This window comes from Cyphomyrmex costatus, unplaced genomic scaffold (genome assembly GCF_001594065.2).
Source record: "Cyphomyrmex costatus isolate MS0001 unplaced genomic scaffold, Ccosl1.0 scaffold538, whole genome shotgun sequence".
Classification (NCBI taxonomy): domain Eukaryota; kingdom Metazoa; phylum Arthropoda; class Insecta; order Hymenoptera; family Formicidae; genus Cyphomyrmex; species Cyphomyrmex costatus.
This window is the reverse complement of record NW_017279598.1, coordinates 359,720-366,481: the sequence shown is the minus strand read 5'-3', so window position 1 is coordinate 366,481 and position 6,762 is coordinate 359,720.

Here is a 6,762-nt window from a genome sequence, read left to right as displayed (position 1 = left end):
GTCCTATTGATTAATATTTCCAGGGGAATTACGTTTAATTTTCGAATATACGCGTTGCATGATAATTAAACTCACAGTCTCTTTATGAGAAGGGAGGAGAAAGAGAGAAAAATGTATTATACTATCGAGAACCTTTATTACTCTTATTATTTCTTTGATAACTGCGAGTCTTACTAAAAGATTATGCGATCATATATTATCTTGAGACTTAATTTGCCTATCTGTATCGTAAAAATTATGAAAATTGTTAATATTCAAATTTTAAGGTTTATCGTCGTTCTCTTAATTTAAATCTTTTCACACGCGTTTGAAGATTGAGAGTTTCAAGAAACTTATCTGTATGAATTTTATTAATCTGATAATATATCATTCTATGATTTACCTAAGGACTTAATTTCGTTTCAAATTTGTCTAAATAATGAGATCACATAATTTTTCTTTCAATGATTAGGTTTCGCATAAATCATAGCGTAGTGTATTCCTGATTGTGGCTCTTATGCCATATAAATCAGCTCGCGCGTTACTCTATGAACGCCATGCGACGATATTCATGGGATTATGGGTGGTTCCTAGTCACGCTAAAGACCGAATAAAGTATCTTCGGAAGTCGTACACTTTAATGAATTACTTTTCGCTTCCGGTTTGGTGTGGTAGGTAGTTCCTTGAAGAATGGCGGTTCCCTCGCGGCTACCTCGCAGCTCTTCGAAGTCCATCGCCCGTCTCCTTGGAAATTAGTTCGAGCATCGCAGAAAGAGCCGTGCGCGGCTGAGGAGAGTAGTTAACCAGAGGTGAACCAACGTGAACTAAACTCGCACATAATGACGGCAGATTGAAAAAGTTTCTCCGGTTGGCCGTCGGCGCCAGATATTTTCTTTCTCACCAGCGGCGAGTCTCGGCTTATCCGGCTTAAACGGAAGTAGGATACGCGCGATTATGGTCTCTATCATTGAAAGAAACGAGCCCTGGGTGAAGATACGGGCATGTGCAGTAAACTACGCGGCTCATACGATATCTGGCAGATTAAAGAAAGGAAATCATGAACGACGATTCGGATAGTAGTCGTATACGCGATACACACAACTTTCACGCGGCAAATAATTCTGAGCGAATACAACGTATTGTATAGGGTCACCGACTTCCAGTTCCTCCGATAGAAACTGAATTTTTTCTTAGAAAGAAAATCTTTATCCATTATCTATCGTGAAGTTTTAATTTTCAGGAATAAAGACTTTGAAGATTAAGTTTCTTAATCTGCTTCATAGTGATTAAGTTCAATGTAATAAAATGCCACGTTGTTTCTCGACACTTTGTATATTGTCATCGACGATGATGATTGTCCACAAATACTCCGCACAGTGGTTCTCGTGCGATAATTGGTACTCGTTTACCACGCTTATCTCTGTACTTAGTACGGGACCGGCGATACAGACAATTCATTTCTACGCAAATGGAAGTAAGGTATTAGGGTCGTATTTCTCATGGAATGTACTACGGTTCGCATGCTAATTCGACTTTCTTGTACAGTGAATTTAGAGTCGCGCGGACGTGCGGCGATACGTTAACAGGTTCGGCGATTAGACGACCGCACGCGACCTTAGTCGCGCGATAGTCATTTAATTCACCTTTTTTTTATGGAAGCAGCTCGAACAGTAAATTGGAATAAACGCGAAAGAAAGAGAGTGGAATAAACGACAATGTCAGACCAATTGTAATTAATCACGAAATTCAATCTTTAAGTAAACATTTTGAAAATGTTATTCATCTGAAATCTAATATGTCTAAAAAAAATTCTCATATATTTAAAACTAAATTTTATACAATTTTGTTAAAGTATTTAAAATTTATAGCTACACTGAAAAATATATTAATAAATTTTAATAAATTATTCGTTTGATTGTTTAACTAACCAAAAATATTGACTAAATATAAAGATATATTTATTTGATACAAGAAGCATTAATTTAATTATTATTTTATTGAGTAAATATTTAGCTAACTATTCAAATAAATATTTATTAAAATTTAATGTATTTTTTCTTAGTATATAGACATAGATCTGAAAATAATTTTATTTAAGCCATCAAAATAATTAAATAGGACTTGTTGATAAAATGTTAAAATATTTTGCAGTATTGTCATCAACGCTTAAACGTTCTACATATGTAATTATTTTGATAAAATTATTTTCACATCCATATTTAGCTTTTTAACACTTAGAGAAAGAGATATAATATTAACAACTATAAAGAAAATAAATTACTTTATAGTTATTACAACTATAAAATAGTTTATTCAATTATGCATATTCATTTTATTGGAAAAAAATTTGTAACACTATTTATATCACGTCTATATGTACATATTAAAATTTGGCAGTCGAGCTGATAGTTATATCATTTATAGAGCCAAGTTTCAGCTTTAAAATTTGTTTTATTGTGATAGGATGATTTTTTAAACAGAGTTTTGTTCAATTCTATACACACACACACACACACAGTCATTTTCAAGATTACACATGCATAATCGGTCTTTCGTAAATAAATATTTTATTTACGCACACCACGTTCAAAACTAATGAAGCAAAGTGAAAAAGCGAGAAGTTAATTACTGGCTCTTCTCTTGTCGTCATTTTTCACGTGCACGGATTCATCCGGTGACGACGAATCGGCGGCAAATAACAGAGAAGCAAAGGGTAAGGTGCAAAAAGGTGGAAAGGGACACGGGAAAGTACCGGCAAAAGTAAAGCCCTTCGGCAAGATATACCGATGGTCGAACGCGGCAGTAAGAAGAGAGATGAAGAGCGTGAAAGAGCTTTTCTTACCCAAACCCGCTTTCTTTCCCTGGAAATCACCTTTAGGAGCCAATCGAGCCATTCAGGGTAAACCCGTGGACCACCGATTACGGATTTATTTATCGGTCCTATTGTCCTCTTACTCCCATTCTTCCTGTCTCTCGGCATGCCCCGCCGTCGATCTCGTGTCGGAGAACCTTTCTTTTCCATCCGCGACATATTACCCTTCACCTTCGGCCGGTCTTACGATGCCTTTCTATCCGCGTCGGTTTTCGAGTCTCGGGCAATTTGTCAACTCCTGGCGTCTCGGCGTTATCTTAAATCAATGTTGCCTTTCTGCTGGGAAAAACTTGCGCACGGTTAGTACTGCGGTGAAGATTTCCGTTTGTTGATGATTTCGCAAAATTTTTCGCAGAAAATTCGCGTGTGTACATAACATATATGTTCTTCAAAGTTCGATGCGTGCACGTGTATAAAGGAATATAAGTTAAAATATTGTCGAAATTATTTGTGGTATTAAAAAACAGAAAAAATTATCAGGTCATTTAACTGCAGTGCTACTCGATAATGGAATTAATATTAATGGTCTTTGGAACAAATATACATTACGCTGCCGCTTCAATATCCGCCGTATTATTGGCAACAATATCGGCAGATAAAACAGTCGGGCAATAAATACCGCGTGAATGTAGCATGCATATTTTGTTAAATGCGTATCAAGCAGTCGTGTCCCCATGTCGATTTAACAGCGACATCGCGAGCTTCATGTTTAGTGAACGACTTTCGGGAGCTCTTTCTCATCTCGATGTATTATAATATCCGCGTTTCCGACGTGACCCCGCAACAGTACACGACAAGGTCGAGTGCGTTCACCTTATTGTATTCGACTGCGCGAGCGCGCGGATATGTATAGGAATTCTGCCTGTTAACCGACTACCGCAAGTAGTTACCATAGTTATCAGGTCGTCCAACCTAGCGGCACAAACTTTTATTTCATGCAATGCACACCCGTGATGTTAAACTGAAAAATATTGTCTGCGGTTTTATTCCAAGATCCATTTTTGTTTTCGTTTTGCGATATAATAAGAAAACAGATAATTTGAGAAAAAATGATCCAATATGATTTGTGCACGAATAATTCACATGAATCCTTAAAATATTTTTCATTTTCTCTGTTTCTACAAATATGATATGTTTGTAACAATATTTTAAACGAATATCGTTATAAAAAATTCTATCAACATTTATTATAATTTTTTCTAAGGAATACTTAAAATAAAAAGTTCTATTTTCTGCTGAAATTTCCTCGCGAGCTACTCGTATACTATAAATATATTACTCGCTATCCATATTTTTACTACAAAATCTTCCGTGCAAAAATATATGATTCAAGAAAAATTTTTTCGACACCTGCAAGAGTCTCTATAATTATCCGTTATAAATCAACCCCTGCAGGGTCCCGGATTGAATGCATCGATCAGAGAATTCTGCGGGTTAGTATTGTATAAAAGCTGAGTCTCTCGTGCCGGAAGCAGCGGGAAATGTAACTGAAAAAATCCTCTACATTCTACATGCAACATAATCGGCGCGTGTACGTCGATTATATGAAAGTCAATTCGAAATACTACCGTAGCGGGTGGTGCGTGTACGAATCGAGAAGCGCGGATAAGCCCGTCGAAACGACCAATGGCTTTTTTTCAGCGGAATTTTACCTCCGTGCCGCCGCGGAAAGCCGATATTTCGCAAAAACACGTCTGCGGTATATTTCTTCGCTTCCGCGACTCGGTGGTCACAATGCGCAGGAGCGACGTGGGATGAACGAAAAGCGTTTCGCACAAGCGATCATTCGATGTTCATTTCCGTGCAAGCTCTGTCTGTAATCTCCTTCTATCCGCTTAACTATCCGCTGGACCGAGGCTACACTGAGGATGATGGTCAGATCTATGCGGGAATCGTCTTAAATTGGTTCTACATTAGTCGCAAATCAATCAGTTTTAAAATTGATGTCGAACAAGCGATCGACTTGCGACCAATATAGAACCAGCTTTAAGAAGATCGACATGTTACACGCTATATCGTGCTAGATTTTGTAATTAATGTTATTGATGCAATTACGGAGATGATAGAATTATAAAAAGAGATTTTGGTATAGCTTTAATCCTTCGTCGACAATATTGAACTATAAAGACTTTTTTATCGTCAATTCTCTCTCCCTCTCTCTCGTGATAATTTTAAATCTGTAAAAAGTAAGTAAGATACAATTCCACTTCTGTAATCACAAAAGCACGTTATTAAAACTTTCACAAGTACCTACATATGTAAGAATTTGTTCAGTTTTGTATAGTTCGAAATAATATAAAGCTTGCACTGAAATTCAAGGATTCAGATTGCGGATGAAAAGTAAAAGATTTTATATTACTAATGAAGACTTAAGGCCGCAGCACACACTTTTGCATAACGCATAAACCATATACATAAAGAATTTGATTAGTCCATTGACTCATGCATAAGAAAATGGGCCAATGAAATTCCTTATGCACATGCATTACATTAAACGACTGTTGTTACATATTACAGGTGAACCAATAAAAATTTTCTATCCTTTTATTGTTACTGAATTATTGTAAATTAAATACAAGGAACATTTTTACTTGATTGTTTATGACTCTGTTAAGAAGATTATCATACTTCAATGAAAAGCTTGATTTTGTTAAGCAGAAACTTTGCTCTATCGAATGAAATAATTGCTAATTACTTTTTTTGAACATAGAGACGTGAGACACGTAAAATAGCTACGAACTTTTGTTCCGATTGAATAGAACAGTTTTTGTTGACTCACCCTGTGTGTACGTGTTTGCATAATATATGAGTATGTATACGTATATTGTGTACAGCCATATTTTACAAAAATCGCGATTTCGTAGTAATCTATTTTCAGATACACCATACACCGTACACCATACGTTAGACTGGCGAATTTATGAGAATGAACAGTACACATGATTTTACGAGGCGCACATGAATGTAATATGATGCTTTTATATGAAAGCATACAGCTGATTTCGCAACAATGGCATGATACGATAACGTGTGAAATTTATTTACATTAGCTAGTTCGTTCGATTTTGTTCGTTTTCGTGAATCAAGAATTCTAGATAATCGTATAAATTCTTTCAGTCTACGCGCTGACAAAATATCTTCGCGTAATACGACAAATTTAGCGCATTGCCAAAGCAAGCGTGTCGACTGAATGTTAATATCGCTTGCTGCTGTTGTTCTCACGTCTTCTCACGAGCGATTCACATAATCTCGTAACGTTGATCCTGGCTTAGTCACGACATCGTGATGCAATGTCAGCCGTAAATCTTTCGTGAGAAATTCACTATTGCGCTATTCGGTTGGCTTAATTGGCGCCGTTACGATCCAAGAATAACAATGGCGGAAGACACCGGGAAAAAACTCCCGCGGACGGAACTTTCTTAATTATGCTAGCGTGCGTAGGGCTGTCGGATAAACTCACCCTGTAACTCCCAGTGGTTCCTCTATCCACCCCCGCCCCCCCTACACCCTTTCCTCCCCTCTTCCCATCCTTTTTCCTCATTCCATCGGCATCGTCGCCGACAATGTCTCTGTTCCGCTTCTTCCGTCTCACCTCGGCGAGCGACTCCATCTCTACGTGACGTGCACGCTGAACGTCCGACATTCGTCGCTCGATATGTACCCTTAGGACCCGCGTTCGCATCCCCCTCGCACGCACCAGAACTTTCCGGCCCAGGACGCACCCGCCTCCTCCTTTGAACCATTGCTTTTCCAACGTCTCTCCCTCCTCCGTTTCAGTCCTTCTTACCGCGGTTGAGACCGCTGATCCAACCGATCCCTCCGTCCGCATCGTGCTTGGCCACCCTCGAAGTCGATATGGAAATAAAATCAATATCATTGTTTCGCGGTTTGCACCGTGAAATTGGGTCGTA